The sequence below is a fragment of the Dipodomys merriami genome, unplaced genomic scaffold (genome assembly GCF_024711535.1).
Source record: "Dipodomys merriami isolate MVZ:Mamm:240054 unplaced genomic scaffold, mDipMer1.0.p SCAF_256, whole genome shotgun sequence".
NCBI lineage: Eukaryota > Metazoa > Chordata > Mammalia > Rodentia > Heteromyidae > Dipodomys > Dipodomys merriami.
In genome coordinates this window covers 1,218,970-1,242,034 of record NW_027204004.1, presented here as the reverse complement: position 1 = coordinate 1,242,034, position 23,065 = coordinate 1,218,970, and positions in this window count along the sequence as shown.

Below are 23,065 nucleotides of genomic sequence, written 5' to 3'. Positions count from 1 at the left end.
TCAACAGAGAAACCGCAGATCTACACAGTTGCATAGATCAACTAGACTTAACAGACATCTACCGAACATTTCACTGAGCAGCATCAGAATACACGTTTTTCTCAGCAGCACATGGAACGTTTTCTAAAATAGACCACATTTTAGGCCACAAAGCAAACTTGGCTAAATTCAGAAACATTGAAGTTATACCTTGCATTCTCTCTGACCACAAGGGAATAAAATTAGAACTCAACACTAAAAGCCACCAAAGAAAGTCCGGTATCACATGGAGGCTGAATAACACACTGCTGAATCAAGAGTGGGTCATGGAAGAGATTAGAAAGGAAATACAAATGTTCATGCTATTCAACAAAAATGAACACACAAATTACCAGCTCCAATGGGACATAGCAAAGGCAGTACTCAGAAGCAAGTTTATAGCTCTGAGCTCCTACATCAACAAATTGGAGAAATCAGAAACTAGCAATTTAATGACACATCTAAACTACCTTGAAAAAGAGCAGCAAGATAAACCCCAATCCAGTAGACGGAAAGAAATAATCAAAATTAAATCAGAATTAAATGAATTAGAATCCAAAAAAACTATAGAAAGAATCAACAAAACAAAGAGTTGGTCCTTCGAAAAACTTAACAAAATAGACAGACCCTAAGCATATCTTATCAGAAAAAGAGGAGAACACACCCAAATTAATAAACTCAGAGATGAGAATGGAAACATCACCATGGAAACAACCAAGATTCAGAACATTATAAGGGAATACTTCTCAAAACTTTATGCTAATAAGTTTGAGAACTTGACAGAAATGGACCTTTTCCTAGCAAATATTGACATGCCAAAACTAAACCAAGATGGATTAAACCAGCTTAACAGGCCCATATCAAGCATTGAAATAGAAACAACAATAAGAGACCTCCCAGCTAAGAAAAGTCCAGGACCAGATGGTTTTACAGCGGAATTTTACAAGGCCTTCAAAGCAGAGCTCACACCAATAGTCCTCCAACTCTTCAATGAAATTGAAAGAGAAAGCTCACTACCCAACACATTCTATGAAGCCATCATAACCTTCATCCCAAAACCAGGAAGGGACTCATCAAAGAAAGAGAACTATAGACCCATTTCTTTGATGAACATTGATGCAAAACTTCTCAACAAAATTTTGGCCAATCAACTTCAACAATTCATCCAAAAAATCATAAACCATGATCAAACAGGATTCATTTCAGGGATGCAAAGCTGGTTCAATATACGCAAATCAATTAATATTATTCATCACATCAACAGGAGCAAGAATAAGAACCACATGGTTATCTTAATAGATGCAGAAAAAGCATTCGACAAGATCCAACACCCCTTTATGATGAAGGTTTTGGAAAAATTAGGAATCCATGGAACATTCCTCAATACAATAAAGGCTGTATATGACAAACCTACAGCCAGCATTATACTCAATGGTGAAAAACTAAAGCCATTTCCTCTTAACTCAGGAACAAGACAAGGATTCCCATTCTCTCCACTTCTCTTCAATCTAGTATTAGATTGCCTAGCTACAGCAATAAGACAAGATGCATACATAAAGGGGATCCAAATAGGGAAAGAAGAAATAAAACTCTCCCTCTTTGCAGATGACATGATCTTGTATTTAAAGAATCCCATAGACTCCACTCCCAAATTACTCAAGCTGATTCAAAACTTTGGCAAAGTAGCAGGTTATAAAATTAACCCCCAAAATCAATGGCTTTTCTGTATGCCAACAATGAGAAAAGTGTGGCTGAAATTAGGAAAGCAACTCCATTTGTAATAGCCTCACAAAAAATAAAATACGTAGGAATTAACTTAACTAAAGAAGTGAAGGACCTCTATGATGAAAACTTTAAAGATAGCCATCTAATCTTCGATAAGGGAGCTAAAACAATAGAATGGAAGAAAGACAACCTCTTTAGTAAATGGTGCTGGCAAAATTGGTTAACTACATGTAGAAAACTTAAGCTAGATCCTTATATATCACCCTGCACCAGAATCAACTCCAAATGGATCAAATACCTTGAACTCAAAGCAGAAACACTGAAAATATTACAGGATGGAATAGGAGAAACCCTAGGTCTCCTTGGCTCAGGCCGAAATTTTCTGAATAGAGACCTGGAAACACAACAAATCAAAGAAACTGCCCAATAAATAAGTGGGCGAAAGACTTAAAGAGAAACTTCTCTGAAGAAGAAAGAAGGATGGCCAATAGACACATGAAGAAATGTTCAACATCCCTAGCCATAAAAGAAATGCAAATCAAAACAACAGTGAGATATCACCTCTCTCCAGTTAGAACGGCAAAAATCAAGACCTCTAACAACAACAGGTGCTGGAGGGGATGTGGACAGAAAGGAACCTTACTTCATTGTTGGTGGGAAGGTAAACTTGTTCAACCACTTTGGAAAGCAGTATGGAGGTTCCTCAAATTAGTTCACATAGAACTCCCCTATGACCCAGCAATCCCACTTTTGGGCATTTACCCAAATGGTTACAAACAAGACCACACTAAAGCTACTAGCACAACTATGTTTATTGCAGCATTATTTACCATAGCTAAGATATCGAACCAACCCAGATGCCCCTCAGTAGATGAATGGATCAAGAAAATGTGGTATATATACACAATGGAATTCTATGGCTCCATCAGAAAGAATGACATTGCCCCATTTGTTAGGAAATGGAAAAACTTGGAAAAAATTATATGAAGTTAAGTAAGCCAGGCCCAAAGAAACATAGGTCCCACGGTTTCCCTTATTTTTAATATCTAGTATATGTATGATTCAAGCGGAAAAGGTCAGATAATGTGATGTCAGGAAAATGAACCCTTAGATGTGTATTTTAATGTTTTTTTCTTTCATTCATGTGTTTCTAATGCATTTATAAGATTATCTCTTTGTTGCTTTGTATGTCCCTCCCCTACAGTATAACCCCTGCTTTCACTATATTTGATGTCAGTATAACTTGTGGAGGAGATGGGGAAAAACCAGTTGTTTAAGGATACAGGTGGACCTGTTGCAACAATGAGAAGTACAAGTTGTCATGTCCAAAACGAGCTTTATAACGTTGGTGCGGGGGGGGGGGGGCAAGGGGGGGGAAGGAGAAGGATTGGGATTGGGGGTGAGGGGGGAGGCTGGGAAGGGATGTGAAGGGTAAACACAGGAGGAGGCTGCAATGCTTGGTAAGAAATGTTCGCATTATTCTGCCCATGTAATTGTAACTCCTCTGTACAGTATGTTCACAAATAAAATTAAATTAAATTAAAAACAATCCACAAGAATCCTTACAGCCTGCGAGGCCCATATGGTATGACTGACTTACACCTTTTGCTTTTCTCCTAGTTATGTTGATATTGCTGTTTTCCTAATTAAATAAATATCCAAGAAGTTGACAAATCAGGCATGGCCTTTGCAAATTTGCTCTGTTCTTCTCTAGATGCTTCTTCCTCTAAACCTTTGTGTAGACCTGGATACTTGAAGGCTTCTGCTTGTAACCCTAGCTAGTCAGGAGGCTGAGATCTGAGGATACTTGTTAAAAGCCAGACTGGGCAGACAAAGCTGACAGACTCCTATCTCCAATAAACTAGGAAAAAAACCTTAAAGTGGAGGTTTGGCTCAAGTGGTAGAGGATCGGCCTTGCAGGAAAAGCAAAGCAAGGGCATGAGACCTGGAATTCAAGCCCCCGTACTGGCATGCATACACACACACACACACACACACACACACACACACACACACACACACACACACACACACACAAACAAACATAAAAGTAAACCTTTGTGTGGTTCTCTCTATTTTCTCAGGAACAGGAGCAGAAGTTCTACCTCAGCAACCCCTTCCCTTGCCTGCTGACCTAAAATATTCATTTTCTCACTAGTTCTTTGATTTCTCCTCAGAACAGGTATCAGTTTGGGCCTTCTTCCAGAGGATGTGAGCTCCTAGGTCACACTCTATTCTATACCATCCTTATCTCTAGCAGCACCTGCTTCTTTTTATTAAGAATCAGAAAACTAGAGCTCTTTCTGGGCAGAAAAATTTGCAGAAGAGGTCCCCCTCTCCCTGAGCCAAGCAGCCCAAGTAAAGCTGAGACCTGAAGATTTTAGCTCATATACTTCTCCACCATGGGAAAGTAAACTGAGGACCTTCTCCAGTTAGGTATATTATTACTATTAAATTCAGTAATTACTGCTTGAGCAAAGTATAGCAATCAAAGTCATAAAAGGAAGGAAACCCTTTAGTCTCTCTTCCCTTCCCCTCTCTTCAACTAGCTCCCTAGAGGACTCTGAAGGAAATTGGATATGAGGTGTTGTTTTGTTTTTATATTCCCTGAGGTACTTTTTTTTTTTTAATCAAAGCTGCACACCAGGCCAGGCTTCCCACAATAGAGACTCAGCCCTTCAAACCCAGCTTTAATCTCATGCCCTTTCATCACTTTTGCACTGTAGGATGCACCAAAAAAGGGAAGGGGCTTCTGGGATTTTATCCTCCTCCCAGACACAAGATTACTTTCAGTGGAAAAACAGACCTGATCATTTACTGAAAGTGAATCAGAGCTGATACTTTCAGACTGAGCCCTCCTATTAGGCAGTCATGGGCATTAAATGAGATACTATAAATAAAATGTTGCCTGGCTGAGGTGGCTAACGTATGTAATCCTATCTACTCAGGAAGCTGAAGTCTGAGGACTGGGGCTTGAACTCAGGGCCTGGGCCCTGTCCTTGAGCTTAAGGCTAGTGCTCTACCACTTGAGCTACAGCTTTTTTGAGTAGTTTATTGAAGATAAAGGTCTCATGTACTTTACTGTCTGCACTGGCTTTGAAAAAAGATCCTCAAATCTCAGCCTCCAGAGTATTAGGATTCCAGGTGTGAGCCACCAGCACTTGACTCACAATGACCCCTTTAAGCACTCTCACCTGCACTGTTTATCTTGCTGTGGTTGCTTCACATATTTGTTTATTTACTTGGTTGTCACTGTGCTTCCTCAAATAGATGATTGGTTGTGACTTGGGTCAGCACTATGTCAGCTTCTAGACTATTGTATTTGATGAATGGTATGTCTCGCCTCCCACTGCCCCTTGCTACTTCCCTCTTTATTATTTTTTGTGTGGTCCTGTGCCTTGAATTCAAGGTCTGGGTCCTGTCTTTGAGGTTTTACTGCTTAATGCTAGCACTCAACGCCTCGAGCCACAGCCCCCCATTCAGTTTTCTTGGTAGATAACTGGAGATAAGAGTCTCACAGACAGCCTACGCTGGTGGCTCACACCTGTAATCCTAGCTACTCGGGAAGCAGAGATCTGAGAATCTGGGTTTAAAGCCAGTCAAAGCCGGAAAGTTCGGAAGATTCTTATCTCCACTTAATCACAGAAAGAGTCAGATGTGGCACTGTGGCTCAAGTGATTGAGTGCAATCCTTGAGCAAAAGTTTAGGGACAGTGCCCAGGCCTAGAGTTTAAGGCCCAAGACTGGCAAAAAATAAAAAGAAAAGCAAGCAAGCAAGCAACTCATAGACATTCCTGCCCAGACTTGCTTTGAATAGTGATCCTTAGATCCCTGCCTTGCAAGTAGATAGGATTACACGCATGAGCCACCAACAGCCAAGTCTCTTTTTATTTATGTATATATTTTAACAAACTGCTTATTCATCGTCTGTGCCTTCAGACTTCCTTGTGGGATACAAAAACTTTTCCTACTAGGTGTCCTTACTTTGGCTTTTTTAGGGACCTTCAATATTTATGCTATTCATTCTGGGACCTCCAGCTGATGAAGCCAAAGCCTTAGCCAAGGATTTTGAAAGAAGAATAAATTCACTAGTCTAGAAGTACTGGTTTATTTAAAACACATTTTATTGATTGTGTGTGTGTGTGTGTGTGTGTGTGTGTGTGTGTGTGTGTGTGTGTGTGTGTGCAGGCACATGTGTGTGTGTGCGCGAGTGCGGTGATACTAGGGCTTGCTTTCTTGCTTAGCTTTTCTGCTCAAGTCTGGTGTTTAACCACTTAAGCCACACTTCCATTTCTGACTTTTTAAAACTGGTTAATTGTCAGTAAGACTCTCACAGACTTTTTTTTTGCCCAGGCTGACTTCAAACCATGGTCTTTAGATCTCAGCCTCTTAAGGTGCTTGTATGGCAAGCAGGAACCACCATTGCCTGGCTTGTTTTTAATATTCTTTAATAAACTCCTCATTCAAAGACTGAGTCTCCATTTTCCCATCTCATCATCACAAATCTTTAGTCCCCATTCTCTTCTCTATCAAGTAAGGATGATTATAATGGTGTGATTTCCAGGCTGGGAACAGACAGATCGGCTTAGCCAAAAGCAAAGCCCCAAAATCCTAAGTATGAGACTTCTGGCAAAGATCCAGGAGAAAGGAGAAGGGATTGGAATGCAGTGTTTAAGGACAATGTCTGTGAACTATGGAGGAAATGGAGGCTCAGAAGAGGAACATGACCTCTCACAGTCCCACTGGTGGCAGTGGAGTACAGGAGGAGCCTTAGTGCCCTGTACCCCAGGACTTGGCATGCTTGCAATGAGTGGGCATTCATCTAACTCTTTGGAGGCCTCCAAGAGGGCAGTGGCATTTATCATAAGTCCCAAGATCACTCATACTATGGCAGATGTAAGAGGCAGCAGGCTCAGATTCCATACTGTTTATCCCTGGCTTATTCCCTTATGTTTGCCCTAGTCACCACAATAGCATTGCAGCAGATTCCTGGGACCAGAGACTGATTGACTCAGTCAAAATAGGAAGGAGTGACAATAACACCAATGATAGCAAGGGCAGGAAGCTAAGGATGTTGGTGGGCCTGAAAAAGGGACAAGAAGAGAGCTGTAGCCAGGTGCTCATTGCTCACACCTGTAATTCTCACTACTCAGGAGGCTGAGATCAGAGAATGATGGTTTAAAGTCAGCCTCGGGAGAAAAATCCAACAGACTCTTATGTCCAGTTACTCAAGAAACAAAAACAAAAACAAAAACAAAAACTGGAAGTGGAGATGTGTCTCAAGTGGTAGAGGGCTATCCTTGAGTGAAAAGTCAAGTGAGGTAGATGCTGGTGGTTCACACCTGTAATCTTTTTCTTTTTCTTGTTTTTTATTGTGAAAATACTGTACAGAGGGGTTACCATTACATGGGCAAGATAATGAGTACATTTCTTATCAAGCATTGTAGCCTCCTCCTTTGTTTCCCCTTCCCATCCCTTCCCAGCCTCCCCCCGCTACCCCATCCAATCCTTTCTCCCCACCAAAGTTGTAAATTTCGTTTTCAACATGACAACTTCACACCTGTAATCTTAGCTACTCAGGAGGCTGAAATCTGAAGATCATAGTTCAAAACCAACTTGAGCATGAAAGTTTGTGAGACTTATTATTTTGAGTTACTATGGTGGGTAGGGGAGAGTCAGTACCAAGGATTGAACTAGGGACCTAGGTGCTTTTCCTGAACTCTTTTGCTCAAGGCTAGCACTCTACCACTTGGAGCCGTAGTAACACTTCTGCTTTTCATGTGGTTAATTATAGATAAGACTCTCATGGAATTTCTAGTTTGGGCTAGCTTTGAACCATGATCCTCATATCTTAGCTCCCTGAGTAGCTAGGATTATAGGCATGAGGTATGAGACACTCATTTCCCTTTAATTACTAAAAAAGCTGGAAGTACAGATGTTCCTCAAAAGGTAGCATGCTTGCCTTGAACATAAACAGCTCAAGCCCCAGGACTTGCATACATACACACCAAGGACCTGCATACACACCAAGGTTGTCCACTAACAGCTAGAGTGATGAAAGCCATGAAGAGAACTTTCATTCACCTGCCTACCACTCTAGGACCTTGCAGAACAATCTAGAACTGTGTAGAGGGTTCTGTCTCCTCCCCATTTGCTGTTCTCCCTTGGATTTAGATGCTGGCTCTTCCTGTTACTGAAGTCCCCATTTCTAGGCATGTAGGAGATCCTTCCTCCAGTTCTGTCTCCAGCACCACACCCAAAACACGGCTCCCAGTCAGCCACCCCCTCTATACCCCACACCTCATGGTCATACTACCATATCTTCCTCTCTTTGTGTGTGTGTGTGTGTGTGTGTGTGTGTGTGTGTGTGTGTGTGTGTGTGGTGTGCGTGTGTGTGTATGTGTGCACTCGTGCATGTGTGCACGCTTATCATGGGAATTGAACTGAGGACCTGCACACTGTCCCTCAGCTTTTCTACTCAAGGCTATCTCTTTATCTCTTGAGCCACAGCTCTGCTTTCAGCTTTTTGATAGTTAATTGGAGATAAGTGTCTTATAGACTTTCCTGCTTTGTCTGACTGCACACCATGATCCTTGCCTCACTCTCAGTCTCCAGAGTAGTTAAGATTACAGGTGTGAAATACCAGTACTCAGAAAATCTGTCTATCTATCTATCTATCTATCTATCTATCTATCTATCTATCTATCTATCTATCTATCTATCTATCTATCTATCTATCTATCTATCTATCTATCTATCTATCTATCGCTGTTAAAGAGGCTTCAACTCAGAACCTAGTCACTATCCCTTAGCTTTTTTGATCAATGCTGGAACTCTGCCACTTGAACCACAGCCCCACTTTGGAGTATTTGCTGGTTCTTTGAAGGTAAGTCTAGAGACTTCCTACTCAAGTTGTCTTTGAAACAAGATCCTTAGTTCTCAGCCTCCAGAGTCCTTCCTGTGATATTTTTGCATATCTGTTGGATACTATTTATCTGCTTTTGTTCAGAGAAGCTGATCTGAGACCCTTCCCAGATCAGGATTGCTGCCATGTGCAATGTGGCCAAGGAATGGCTTGCAGAATGAAGGAATGAAGTCTGTGTCCAGCCTCCATCTAGGAATGTGGCAGGTTTCAGGTTAAGGCACGAAAGGTGGCTAATTTATGTTCCCTGCCCAGGGAGCCCATGTTCTTCCCATAATGAGAAAGCCCTACAGCTGGACAGAAAGAGATGAGATCTTGGGGTGGCAGCCCTGAACTCCCATTCTGGTAGAAAGGATGTTCTCCCTAAGAGAGTTTTGGGAGTCTGTGATGAGAAACAAAGTAGTCACCAGGAAGGAATAGGCATAGCCCAAAAGGCAGGGAGTAACAGCACACTCCCCTCCCCTCACCCAAAATCTGAGACCACTGGACAATAAATGGTTGGTGTGACCATTGCTCTGCCCTTTGACTGTGCTTGGACAATGTCCCTGCTTCTGTGTGTATGTGTACGTGTGCGAGCATGTGCGCGCACACACACACAAACAATGGATGAACATAGAAATATTATTTTTAAAAAAATCATCTCTAAAACAAGTCACTGATGGCTCATGACTGTAATCCTAGCTATTCAGGAGGCTGAGATATCAAGATCTCAGTTCAAAGCCAGCCCCAGCAGAATTATTTGAGAGATTCTTTTCTTCCATGAACCAGCACAATCCCAGAAGTGAACATGTAGCTCCAGGGGGAAGAGTGCCAGCCTTGAGAAGAAAAGCCAAGTAAAAGTGAGAGACTGAGTTAAAGCCCCAATGCTAGCAAAAAATCTAGCAAATAACTAATTTAAAAAATCATCTCAGAGCTTTCCTCATCTGTAAAATGGAATGATGAACAAGATAATGGAAGAATGAAGGAAGAGAATCCTGAAGGGCCTCAGTTCACCCCACTCCACCTCCAACACCTAGCAAATAGATAAAATCACCTGCTCATTACTTAGAGCCCAACCAACTAGGCTTGTTGTTTTAGTGCCACCTGCTGGTGAAGATGCAAAATGCTTCATGTTGCCATCCTGTGAGACACTTGGGCAAGTGTCTTACTTGCTTCACAGACCTCTGGCCTCATTGGGTCTCACCTTGCCTATCTGCTATATAAACACAGTAGACTCCTTCTGGTCCATATCCTGCATCTTCCTGGCTTGTAATTTTCAGATTATTTCTATTACTTCTCCAAATCCTGGGGCTTGATCTCAAGCCAGGTTGCTGTCCCTTAATACTATGCTCAAGGCTAGCACTCTACCAATTGAATCACACCTCTACTTCTGGCTTTTTGGTGATTACTTGGAGTTTGTATGAGCTAGGTGTTAATTGATCAGGCCTTTAATCCTAGTTACTCAGGAGGCTGATATCTGAGGATGTCAGTTCAAAGCCAGCCTGGGCAGGAGAATCTGTTAGTTTCCTATCTCCAATTATTTACAGAAAAATCTAGAAGTGGTTCTGTGGCACAAAAGTGCTTCCTTTGAGCAAAAGAGCTCATGGATAGCTCCCAGATGCTGAGTTCAAGCCATAAGACTAGCAAAAAGAAAGTTATAGATTTTTTTTCTTTTTGCTTGGGCTGGCTTTGAACCTTGATCCTCAGATCTCAGCCTCCTAAGTAACTAGGATTACACACAAAGCGCCCCTCTTATACAGGTTCTGCCTCCTATCACCTTGAGCTTCAGCCATCCTGTATGCAAGCCCCTAGACTTCATCTCATCCTGCCTTGAGCAGTTAAGCATGTGGGCCACTGGGCATCACACTGTGGCCCATAACCCCTGGAAGACTTGTACATGAACACTGGACTGATTGGACCTCAGAGGTATTTCCTTTCTTTTTAGTCTCCTTCTTTGTAGAGATCTTCATTTCTTTAGTTTTCAATCCTAAATAATTTAATAATCTTACTGATATCTCTTCTTTGAAAACTGATCATACCTCTTTTGTGTGCCTATTTTTAAGGCCCTGATATGGATCTGTGTCCTGTTGTGGCTTCTCCTGACCTGAGCTTACTCAGGAGGACTAATGCTTGTGCAAAAGATCTAATAAGTTTACAGGTGTTATGAAGGAGTCTGGACGGATTCAATGACTGAATGAGTTTGTACTGATTTATACATAACACTGATTTAATATTTCATATTAATGAAATGTAATCTTACTGATTACCCCCCAAAGCATTATATGTGTGCTTATATACATGTATGTGTCTATATGTTTGTCTTTGAAAGAATGGCAGTTTTTATTTTAGAACTATATCAAACTCAAGAATAGTAATTGGTATAGTTGATATTTCCAATGAAGAAAGCAGATTTTTTGGGCCTCCACTCATCAATATTTATTGAGCATTTACAGTGTACTGGACACAATAGAACATACAGAAAATATTGTCCCTGCTCTGGAGGATCTTGCATTCTGAAGGAAAAAAATATATATCTTTTTTTTTCTCTGTCGTAGGGCCTGAACTCTGGGCCTGGGAGCTGTCCCTCAGCTCTTCAGCTCAAGGTGAGCGTTCAACCACTTGAGCCACAGCACCACTTCTGACTTTTTCTGTGTATGTGGTGTTGAGGAATAGAAACTAGGGCCTAATGCATGCAAGGCAAGCACTCTATCACTGAGCCACCTTCTCAGCCCCACCTGTCTTTTAAAATGGCACTTTTATTTGGTGTCTTCTGTAATGTTCTGAGGAAATATCCTGTAGGGTGAGATTTGGCATAACTCAGACCCATCATTACTTAGAGAAGATTTAAAGGCAAACAATGGCAGACCATTCAGGATAGTGTTTATAGGAGATACACAATCTCATCAAGTAAGGTGAGATGTGCTGCAGTAGAGGATGAGGTTAATAGTTTGTGGGATGCAAGCAAAGAAAAGCAAGGGATCTTAGACAGTGAGTAGAGCCAGAAAAGTCATGTGACCTTTTCTGAAGTACATGGCCACCAAGGAGGAATGGTTGGTGACAAGACAGAAGGCTAAAAAAAAGGAAGGTAATCCTGTGCACCTGACAAATAAAATGACCAAAAGCGAAGGCAAACTGAATCCAGAAATTCTCAAAAACCAAAACTGATTTAGAAGCACAGACTTTACAGTTAATACTAACCAGTTTAGCCAAGTACTGGTGGCTCACTCCTGTAATCCTAGCTACTCAGGAGGCTGAGATCTGAGGATCTAGGTTCAAAGCCAACCCAGGAAGGAAAGACCATGAGATTCCTATCTCCTATAAACTACTCAAAAACCGGAAATGGCCCTGTGGCTCAAGTGGTAGAGCACTTGCCTTGAGCTGAAGAGCTGAGGGACAGGTCCCAGGCCCAGAGTTCAAGCCCCATGACTGACAAAAAAAAAAAAACAAAAAAACAACAACAAAAAAAAACAACTAACCAGTGTCATGATGGGTCAAAAACATTGTGGCTTTCTAAGTTAAAAAATGCTATATATCAAAATTTTAAGTGGAACATATTATTTTTCAAATCAATTTTCCCCTCCCCACGGAAAAATTTGACTCTGTAGGAGGTGGTTGGTAGATAGATTAGTATTTTTGTTATTGTGATAAACTTTGCACTTTAAAATTGGTAAAAGCCCATTAGCTGCCAAAAGGGAGTAATGAACAAATTTATAATAATGTACAATTTCTTTTGAGTCATTTCAAAACCAAAAAAACTAATTTACATGAAAAGTTGTAGAGAAAGTGGTAATGATTACCAAACAGTTTATTTTCACTGCATCTTTATTTTTACATTTGTTCGTAGGTTGCCTAAAAGATTTAAATACAAATAAAATTTGTAGCAAAAATAATGAGAGCAAACAGAAGGTAACATTAAAATAATGGAATGTGAACCATTTCTGCCCTTATCCAGAGTTAATTGGGACACAACTTTGTCTCAAAGAATACTTCTGGTGCTGTAGTCTGAGGTGTGCACACTGAGATAGACTCTTCCACAGAAATACATGATTCCAGCATGTAACAGCCATGGAATATCTGTTTGTACCACAGCCCTGCAAGTGCTCCAAAACTTTCTAATATCCAGAATAATTAAACCTGTGCCTGGAACCAATTATCCCTTTTATTCCTCACCAGTGTAATCCAATAAGTAGGAAGATTTCTTCACTTTGACATGGAAGCATTTTTAACACTGGCCCTTATGAAGTCACCATATACCAAAGTACATGCCAAACATTTACAACTTGTATAAAAATTCTACATCCTCATATTGGTAATTTGAAGATGAAAACAGATAACTCACTAAATGTTAATGGGCAATATCTATTCCCCTAATATTAAACAACAACAAAAAAAACCCTGGGAAATATAGAAATTCAAATAGAAGCAAGATAAACCTGTCATAAATCATAAACAACAAACTATTCGTGGGACAGCATGGATGGCAAATGGTCTACTTTATAAATTTTAGACTGAGGCAGATAAAAGTTGGAAGGTCATTTAATTTTCACATCCTTCTCCTGCTTTCACTTCATCTCCTTGGTTATCATATCCACAATGTCAACTTTTCTCTTAGTAACTACATTATTACCATGCAGTCTTTGAACCACTCTTCACTTAATGTATCAAGTTCAGCAATGACTTCATCAAAAGCTGTCTTTGCAAGAAACCTAGCTTCCTCTGGGGAGTTCAGAATGTCATAATAGAACACCGAGAATTTAAGAGCCAGACCCAAACTGATAGTTTATCAGTTGTGAAGCTTGAACTCTGGGCCTGGGTGCTGTCTCTCAGCTCTTCAGCTCAAAGCTAGTGCTCTACCACTTGAGCCACAGTACCACTTCCGGTTTTCTGAGTTGTTTATCAGATATAAGTCTCAAATGTTTCTTTATGGCTATTGTTTCTAACATATTTATACAATGATTTCTTTGTTGCTGTGTATGTTCCTCCCTGTATTTGATGTTGGTATAATTTGTGAAGAGGAAGGGACAAAAGAAATTGTTTAAATAGGAATACAGCTGGACTCATTGCAACAATGAGATGTACAAGATGTTATGTTGAAAAACGAACTTTCAATTTTGGCACATGGCGGGGAGGGTGGGATGCAGTGTGGGGGGTGAGGATGGGAAGGGATGGGAAGGGGAAACAAAGGAGGAGGCAACAATGCTTGGTAAGAAAAGTACTCATTATCTTGCTCATGTAATTGTAACCCCTCTGTACACTATTTTCACAAGAAAAAAAAGTCTCACAGACATTCCTGTCTGGACTGGCTTTGAGGTGATGCTCAGATCTCAGCCTCCTGAGTAGCTAGGATTACAGGTGTGAGCCACCATCACCAAGCTTGCATTTCCTTTTGGCTGATCTCAAAAGCTTCTTGGTATGCTTGTTGTGAACGATCCACAATCCCTTTCTTGTAATCAACCAGCAGCAATCTCAGCCAATTAGTGGTAGTAGTCTCTCTTATAAAAGACTCTGCTCCCTGCTTGTGAAGCACTAGGGATGTAGAACTTTTCCAAAGTGACAGTGCATCATTGTAGCTATCTCTTAGCTCATTCTTGATTCTCTTTGTGTTCTTCACTATCTGATGTTTTTCCTCAGCACCTTCCATGTTTTGCTCAATACTTGAAATGACCCTCTAAGATGACCTATGGGCTTCTATAACATTTTTGTAAGCAACTGAGAGAAGATTCCTTTAATCATTAGACAATTCAGCTCTTTGCTCAGGGACAGACTTCATGTCACCAAATTGCTCAGCCTTCTAGGTCAGTTTGGCCTTCTGTACCAGCTCATTTGTATGGCAAGTGCTCAGGGTGAACATTCTGTGACCTCTTACCACAATGATGAGAAAAAGAATGAAGTTTTGCCTTCAACTCCAACTGTCACTCAGAGCCAAGAGGTTCACATTTGTGAACAGTTGGGACATGCTCAGGTTCCTGTCTAAAATTCTGAAAAATGGGAAATCTTTACTATTGCTATGGTGGTATGTTTAGCGTTTCTGAATGCTGCTTTTACAAGAGACTGCTCAAGGTTACTTCATCTATATTCCTCATCTTTTTTGTTTGTTCAGTCATTGTGTCCTTCAGCTCGAGGCGAGCTCTCTACCGCTTGAGCCACAGAACCCACTTCCAGTTTTTGAGTGGTGTTTATTGGAGATAAGAGACTCACGGACTTTCCTGCCTGGGCTGGCTTTCAACCATGATCCTCAGATCTCAGCCTCCTGAGAAGCTAGAATTACAGGCATGAGCCACAAGTGCCTAGCTATTCCTCATCTTTTTAAAAATTCTCTTGGGGCTGGGAAGGTGGCTCAGTGGTAGAGCACTTGCCTTGCATGCATGAGGCCCTGGATTCGATTCCTCATCACCACATAAGCAAAAAGGAAAAAAGCTGGAAGTAGTGCTGTGGCTCAAGTGGTAGAGCACTAGCATTGACCTGAATAGCTGAGGGACAGTGCCCAGGCCCAAAGTACAGGCCCCATGATGGGATCCCCCCCAAAAAATTTTCTCTAATATGGGCTGGGAAGGTGGCTCTGAGGGAGAGTGCTTGCCTTCTATGCATTAGGCCCTGCGTTTGATTCCTCAGCACCACATAAGCATAATAAGCCAGAAGTGGTGCTGTGGCTCAAATGGTAGAGCACTAGCCTTGAGCTGAAGAGCTGAGGGACAGTGCTCAAGCCCGGGAAAGATGAAAGAAAGACAGAAAGAAAGAAAGAAAGAAAGAAAGAAAGAAAGAAAGAAAGAAAGAAAGAAAGAAAGAAAGAAAGAAAGAAAGAAAGAAAGAAAGAAAGAAAGAAAGAAAGAGGAAGAGAGAAAGAAGGAGAAAAAAACCAAGCAATATTTTTACTTATTTTTAAATGTGCAACAAAATACATTTTCACTTATGGTTCTGCAATTAATCCACTTTTAAAAATATTTTTCTAATTTAAAATATTGTAGTTCTTTGAACATAAACATCTTTTTGTAAACATCTTGGAAGAGAAAATGTAACAGGGGCACATCTTCTCTGCTTTTATCAGAGGGACTGGTGATACAAAATAGAACAATGTCAGAATTTGATATGTGGCATAAGGAGTAGAGCACCAAGCTTGAGCATAAAAACCAAAGACTTACACACCATAGAGAACATTAGACATGGAAATCCAGATAATTTAGATGGGTTTTCAGAGTATTGTGTGTGTGTGTGAGAGAGAGAGAGAGAGAGAGAGAGAGAGACAGAGAGAGAGAGAGAGAGAGAGAGAGAGAGAGAGAGAGAGAGAGAGAGAGAGAGAGAGAGAGAGAGAGAGAGAGAGAGAGAGAGAGAGAGAGAGAGAGAGCAAGACGGACAGACAGACAGAGAGGATAACTTTATAACTTTGTCCCTGTGACTAGGGGGATCCTGGGGATGTGGTCACAAAGTGTCATCAGGTCAGTAGAGTGGATAGTGGATGATGAAGGGAAAATAGCTTGGGTGGTTCTCAGTGAGTTAAGGACTGTGGGAGTGACTGGGTATCTATCCTGAAGCACCTGGTGAGGGTAAGACTGATTGGGCCCTTGGTTGTTGAGGAAGACCTGAAAAGGCAATTAAGTTTTCTCAGCTGACCTTGACCCCTTGCCTGTTTGAATCACATCAGTAATCATCAGAAAGTTGTCATCCTCTTCATAGTATCACTTCAGTAGGACAAAAGACTGACCAGGGCTCATCAGTCAAGGAAAAGTGAATTCTTGGCACAGATATAAATTGTAATTGGTTCAGGATGTTCTGAACTGTGAACCATCTTGGGAGCCATGTAGAACAATGGTCACAGGTGGGGTCACATACTGATCAGAAAGGCTCCCTAGAGGTCTTGGCAGCAAGAAGATGCTGAGTGGATTGTACAAGTGTGCTCTTCCTCATGTCCTTCAGAAAAAATCCATTTAGAAGAAGGTGACCTATTTTTGGTCAGGAGTGGAAATGTAGACTTGGTAGGCTTTCATGATTTGAACCTTTTCCTGGCTTAGGATATCTACTAGAACATCAGTATTTCCAGGATAAGTTTGTTGATGAGGGTTTGAAGAAAGGAAAAGAGACTTGCTCTGGATTTGGATTCCATGACATCATGCAGAGGAATGAAGGGTTCCAGGAGATAGCTCTCCAGCACTCAACTAGATTCTTTTCTCATTACCATCACTCAGGAGTGTTGGGATTCTGAGGAAGTATTAAAAAAAATCTACCCTTCCCTCAGGGCTGGGTTGAGATCACAGGAAACAGTAGATATTATCTATGAGCTGCAAGTTATTTAACCACATAAAGGAAGTAGAGTTAAGGCTCACTTGACTTTCCCATGGTTAGACAATTGGAATAACATAGGGGTAACATGTCCACAACAACATGGAACTTTGGCATAGAATAATCTATTCATTGTATAGATTTCATATTCTATTTGAATCCAGGACTCAGCTGTACCTTAATGGCTAAGGAATTTCCATATTTGTTACATTCATAGTTTCTCTCCTCTGGGCGTTTTCTGAGACAAACTGAGTTCTTGGAAACTTTTCTACATTTGTTGCATTCATAAGATTTCTCTCCTGTGGGTAATCAATGATGAACCCTAAGCTGTGCCTTCTGGGTGAAAGACTGCACATTTGGTACATTCATAAGGCTTCTATCCAGTGTGGGTTCTCTGATATAAATTGAGTTTTTTTCCAGGTGAAAGATCTTCCATTTATTAGTTTCCTAAGATTTCTCATGTGTATGGATTCTTTTATGCTTGCTGAGTTGGGAAATTCTGGTTAAATGACTTTCCACATTTACTACATTTATAAGGTTTCTCAACTGTGTGAATTCTATTTTGTGTGACCTCCACATAAAAATCTTTCCATAGTTGTTACATTCATAAGGTTTCTATCCTGTGTGTGTTCTCTGATGCAATGTGATGTGTGACTTCTGTTTGAAAGACTTTCTACATTTGTTGCATTCATAAGGTTTCTCATATGTGTGAATTCTCTTATGCCTGTTGAGGTTGACTTTTGGTAAAGGATTTTCACATATCTTACATTCATAAGGTTTCTCTGCTGTATGTATTCTCTGATGGACATGAAATTCTGTCTTCTGGATGAAAGATTTTGCACATTTGTTTATTTGTATGGTTTCTCACCTGTGTGAATTCTTTTATGTTTGTTGAGGGTTGACTTTCAGGTAAAGGAATTTTCACACATCTTACATTCTTAAGGTTTCTCTCCTGTGTGTGTTATCTGATGAATAGTAAGTTCTGCCTTCCAGTTGCAAGACTTTCCACATTTGTTACATTCATAAGGTTTCTCTCCTATGTGTGTTCTTTGATGAACATGAACATATGCCTTACGGGTGACAGACGTCCACATTTTATACACGCATAAGCTTTCTCTCCTCTGTGTATTCTGTGGTGAACATGAAGGTGTGTCTTATGGGTGAAAGACTTTCCATATTTGTCACATTTGTAAGGTTTCTCTTCTGTGTGTCTTCTCTGATGCAAAGTGAGTTCTGACTTCTCTCTGAAGGAGTTTCCACATTTGTCACATTCATAAGGTTTCTCTCCTATATGGATTCTCCAATGGACAGTAAAGTTTGCCTTGTGGCTGAAAGATTTTCCACATTTGTTACATTCATAAGGTTTCTCTCCTGTGTGTGTTCTTTGATGAAAAATGAGGTATGACTCCCTGAAGGTCTTTCCACATTTCTTACATTCAGAACTTTTCTCTTCTGTGTGAGCTCTCCGATGCCTGCTGAGAGTTGACTTCTGGGTGGGAATTTTCTTACATTCTTCATATGCATAGGGTAGCTCTACATATGCATAGGGTAGCTTATCAGCTCTACAGGCTGGAAAGTCAGGTCTGACTTCTGAAAGATAAATTTTGCAAATTGGATACACATCAGTTTACTCTAGAGATTTGCTCTGAGGGTTTGTAAGGTGTATTGCTTTAGTGAAAGACTTCCCATTCACTACATGGACAAGGATTCTATCCTGAATACATTTTCTGATGTGTAGTGACTGTAAGGCTACAGTAGAATGTTTTCCCATAGATCATACATTCAGGTACTCTCCTTACACTCTGAAGTATTTCTTGGGCAAGGAGAGCTGATTTATAGTCTTTTCTATATTTACTAAGGTTATGGAAGGTCTCTCTCACACAAACCCAATTACATCTAAAGAATATGATCTCTAACCCAGGCACTGGTGGCTCATGCCTATAATCCTGGTTACTAAGGAGGCTGAGATCTGAGAACTGTGGTTCAAAGCCAGTCAGAGCAGTCTGTGAGACTCTTATCTCCAATAAAGCACCAGAAAACAAGAATTGGTGCTGTGACTCAAGTGGTAGAGCACTGCATTGAGCTGGAGAGCTGAAGGACAGTGCACAGACTCTGATTTCAAGCCCCACAACTGACAAAAAAAGCTTTTTAAATAAAATTTTCTTTAAAAAAGAATATGGTCTTGGGCTGGGAAGGTGGCTCAGTGGTAGAGTGCTTGCCTTGCATGCCTGAGGCCCTGGGATCGATTCCTCAGCATCACATAAGCAAAAGGAGAAAAAAGCCATAAGTGTAGCTGTTGCTCAAGTGGTAGAGCATTACCCTTGAGCTGAAGAGCTGAGGGACAGCACCAAGGCCAAGAGTTCAGGCCCCACGACTGGACCCCCCCCCCAAAAAAAAATATATGGTCTCTGAATTTAATACTTCTCTTCTCCATATTCAAATTTCTGCAGCTCATTTGGACTCTCATACTTTTGACTAAAATGTTCTGAATATTTGCAAGATTCTTCAATTACAGGAGACAAACTAGGCCTACATGCATCATGCATCTCATCAAGCTCACTTCAGAGAAGCATCTTCTGATAGCAATGAAATCCTCAGTCCTTATCCCTAAGGAGTTCACATTATTTCTAATCACCTCTGGCTTATGTTTTGAACTCAAATTAAGGGTCGTTACTAATATCACCCTTTCCTCCACTGTGTTACTTTTTGTGACTATTGCTTCACACAGACATTCATCTGGACTTTGCTGGCACATCTTAATCACATCCTCAATTCCTGCGACATCTAAGATGAGTCATAGAAAAAAAGATGTAAAAACATTTATTTCATTGTAACTATTAAAGATTTTAAAATATCAAATTCAGAAATGATTTATACAAAATATATGCTTTTCTCTCAAATGTATTAAGAAAGTAATACTGATTACTGATTCCAATGGAAAATATTTTTTGTTTAAGTTTTTTCTTCTTTTGTATCAAATCATTCAAATCACTCAACTATGTGCTGCTAAAATTTTAAGCCGAGTACTAGCCATCTGCTTTTAGTAATTATGGTGTTGTTTTTCTCAAATATACTCTTGTTTGAACATAAGGGGATAGCTGCTTTTTAATTTTTCTTGAAATTATTTATGTATCGTGCTGCTTTTTTCTTAACTATTAGGTTAGGAAAAGGAATATTTTCTAGATTCAGAGAACAAAAGAATGTTTTATACATTTCTTGGCCTTTCACTTAAACAGAAATTGTTCCTAGAAGTAAGGATTCATACCTATATCTCTTCAGTTCTAACTTCTTAGTAAGAATTACTTTAGGTCCCTTTGAGACACTCCTGCCTCTTAGAACTATGGAAGACCAAATATACTCCAGATAAAGATCACCTAATTATCCTCTCTGGACTAAAATCTTTGGTTCTAAATCCCAGTCTCTGCCAACCATGACTAATAAGAAATTTGCCTTCTCAGAGGATAGCAGCCCAGAAGTCCTCCTTATTTCCACTTACCTGGATTGTGCTAGTTTCAACGAAAAGGATATCTCATTTACTCTTTTACACTTTTTGTTGGATTGTTTCAGAATGACTTCCCCACAGAGAAAGAGAATTGCTAACTCAACTGCCACACAGAATTCAGGGTATCTCCATATTAATTATTGATTCACAAAGGAGACAAAGGATCACATAGTTCTCTGCCTAGAAACATTATTACTCAGTTCAGCACAAGATGAACGTACCAACTGGGTGCTGGATCCAATGTCACTATGCAAGGTGCATTAATTTACCTGTGAAATTCTTGTCTGAGGCTTCTCCTATCCATGGTTCTGCACCTTGCTCCAGCTTGACAATCAAGTTAGGTTTAGGAACACAGTGCTCTGTTAATAAGAACCAGTGCAGAACTATTGTTCATGCTCAGTCATCATTCCTCTAACATCTCAGACATCCTGTTCACAATGTTGCTCTTAAATGTTGTTTCTCATTTCTCACTGGCTCCATGATTGACTTTCCCCCAGCTCTGGATTTATTTTACCGGTTTGTTGCTTAATCTCAGCTCTTGTGCTCTATGATAGCATTGTACCAGTTTAAGTTCCCTCTACACTTTTAATTTTTGAGTGGTTAATTGGAGATAAGAGTCTCATGGGGACTATTCAGCCATTGCTGGCTTCAAATCAAAACCGTCAGATTCAGCCTCCTGAGTAGCTAGGATTACAGGCGTGAGCCACTGCAACCAGGGCCAGGTTTGGATTATAAATATCCACTGTCAACTAGTGATTTCCAGTTCATATTTCCAATAGTCATACCTCTTCTATTCTAGATTGTATACCACCTAAAATAATCACCTTAAGTTTGGGAAGACAGTTTCCTGTAAGTAGAGCATAGTTTAGAACTTTTGTCAAATTTTGATTGGCTTCTTGAAGAATGAGAATAAAATTGCCTTAGGAATTACATAATCAAGTTGAAGTTTTCCTTTGGAAGAAATGATACTTCTCGCACACTGGAACATTACATCTAAATTCTATTGAAAATTTGACAAATATTCAGATACCTACTGAAAGCAAATCATTTCACTTTGCAAATTAGCATGACTTTTGCCCACCCCAAAACACCAGGTGGTTGTAGGTCTCCAGTATTACATCTCTATACAAGGTCCTCTGAGCAATGTCCAGGTCCATCCATTCCTCCCAGCTAAAGTCCAAAGACAAATCATCAAATGACACCAGCTTCTGTGAGGGTATATTTCCATCAAATAATTAGCCCTCAGTCATGGGAACACTAAGTGTGGAATTTGAGCTTTCTATATGTATGCTTTTGTTTCATCTATTCATTGGGAGAATTAAAAATCAAAGTAGAAATATTTTGCCTCTATTTTAACACTAATTAAAATACAAAGATTCCGTAATAACTCAGAACACATTTTTGGTGCTAGCGAGAGAAAGAAGATAAAAATTCTAAGGAGTTAATAACATGACATGATAACATTAAATATAAGTAGGTACCTGTAAGATATTTTGATAAAATTTACTACATATGAGGGTAACAATGTAGTAAACAGATTATTTTTTCCCTACATTTTCATATTCTGCCCCAGTGAAGAGCCTATTTAGATCTTCTATTAAAAAGTATTGTTGTAAGCAATCAAAACACATTAAGGACAACACACGGACTACATGCCACATTAGTAGGTCTACAAAAGGAACAGTGTCCAGGTTAATGTTAAATGGAGTAATAGTACTCATGAAAGTAGCTAATGATTGATAAGGCCATACAAGATTTGACTTAGTTCCCACAATAACAATATCCTATATTAATCATTTTGTTATTAAATTTCTAAAGAATGTAGTGAGGTCATAAACATCCTGCTAATTACTTCCTAACTAAAAAAGAACTGCTAGCATGAATTTTTGTGAACATTGCCTACCTCCTACAATACAGACTATAGGTGAGAGAGTAATAAAATATTTCTTGAAATGATTATTAGAAATAAAATACAATACTTAATTTGAATCATGAAATATTTGAGTTTAGGTTGAATATTAATTCTGCATAAACCAGTAACAATAATCTTGTTTCATTGTAATATCCAATTAGCTATTAATGTTAAATATTCAGGTAAGAATAAACAAAGCAATTGCTTCTGGCTTGACTGGTATCCTATCCTAGCTACTTAACAGGATGAGGTCTAGAAGCTAGCTTGAGTAGACAACTCAATTTAAGCAGCTAATAAGCAGATTGGACTCATGGCTAAAGCGATAGGGCCAACAATGAATGAGGAAGCTAACTGACTATGAGGGCTATGAGTTCAAGATCCAGTACTAGCCCAAGAAAGGAATGGTGGTGGCTGAGGTGGTTACATCAAATGAGTTTCCAAGTTAGACACCAACTGTGGCAACACAGTAGTCCTCATCTCAGAGATAAAGAGAAAAGAAAAAGAGTGGAAGAGGGAAAGAAGGGGAGCAAAAGGGCAGGGAAGAAGGGACAAGAGAGGTATGGAGAGGAGGGAAAGAGAGAGAAAGGGCAAGGAGGAATAGAAGAGAGAAGAAAAGCTTCATGACATTAGATTTGACAGTAACTCCTTGGATAGGATACCAAAAGTACCTGATATAAAACTAAACATTATCTAAATTCATACAGTTAAAAGTTTTGCTTCTAAAGATACAATGA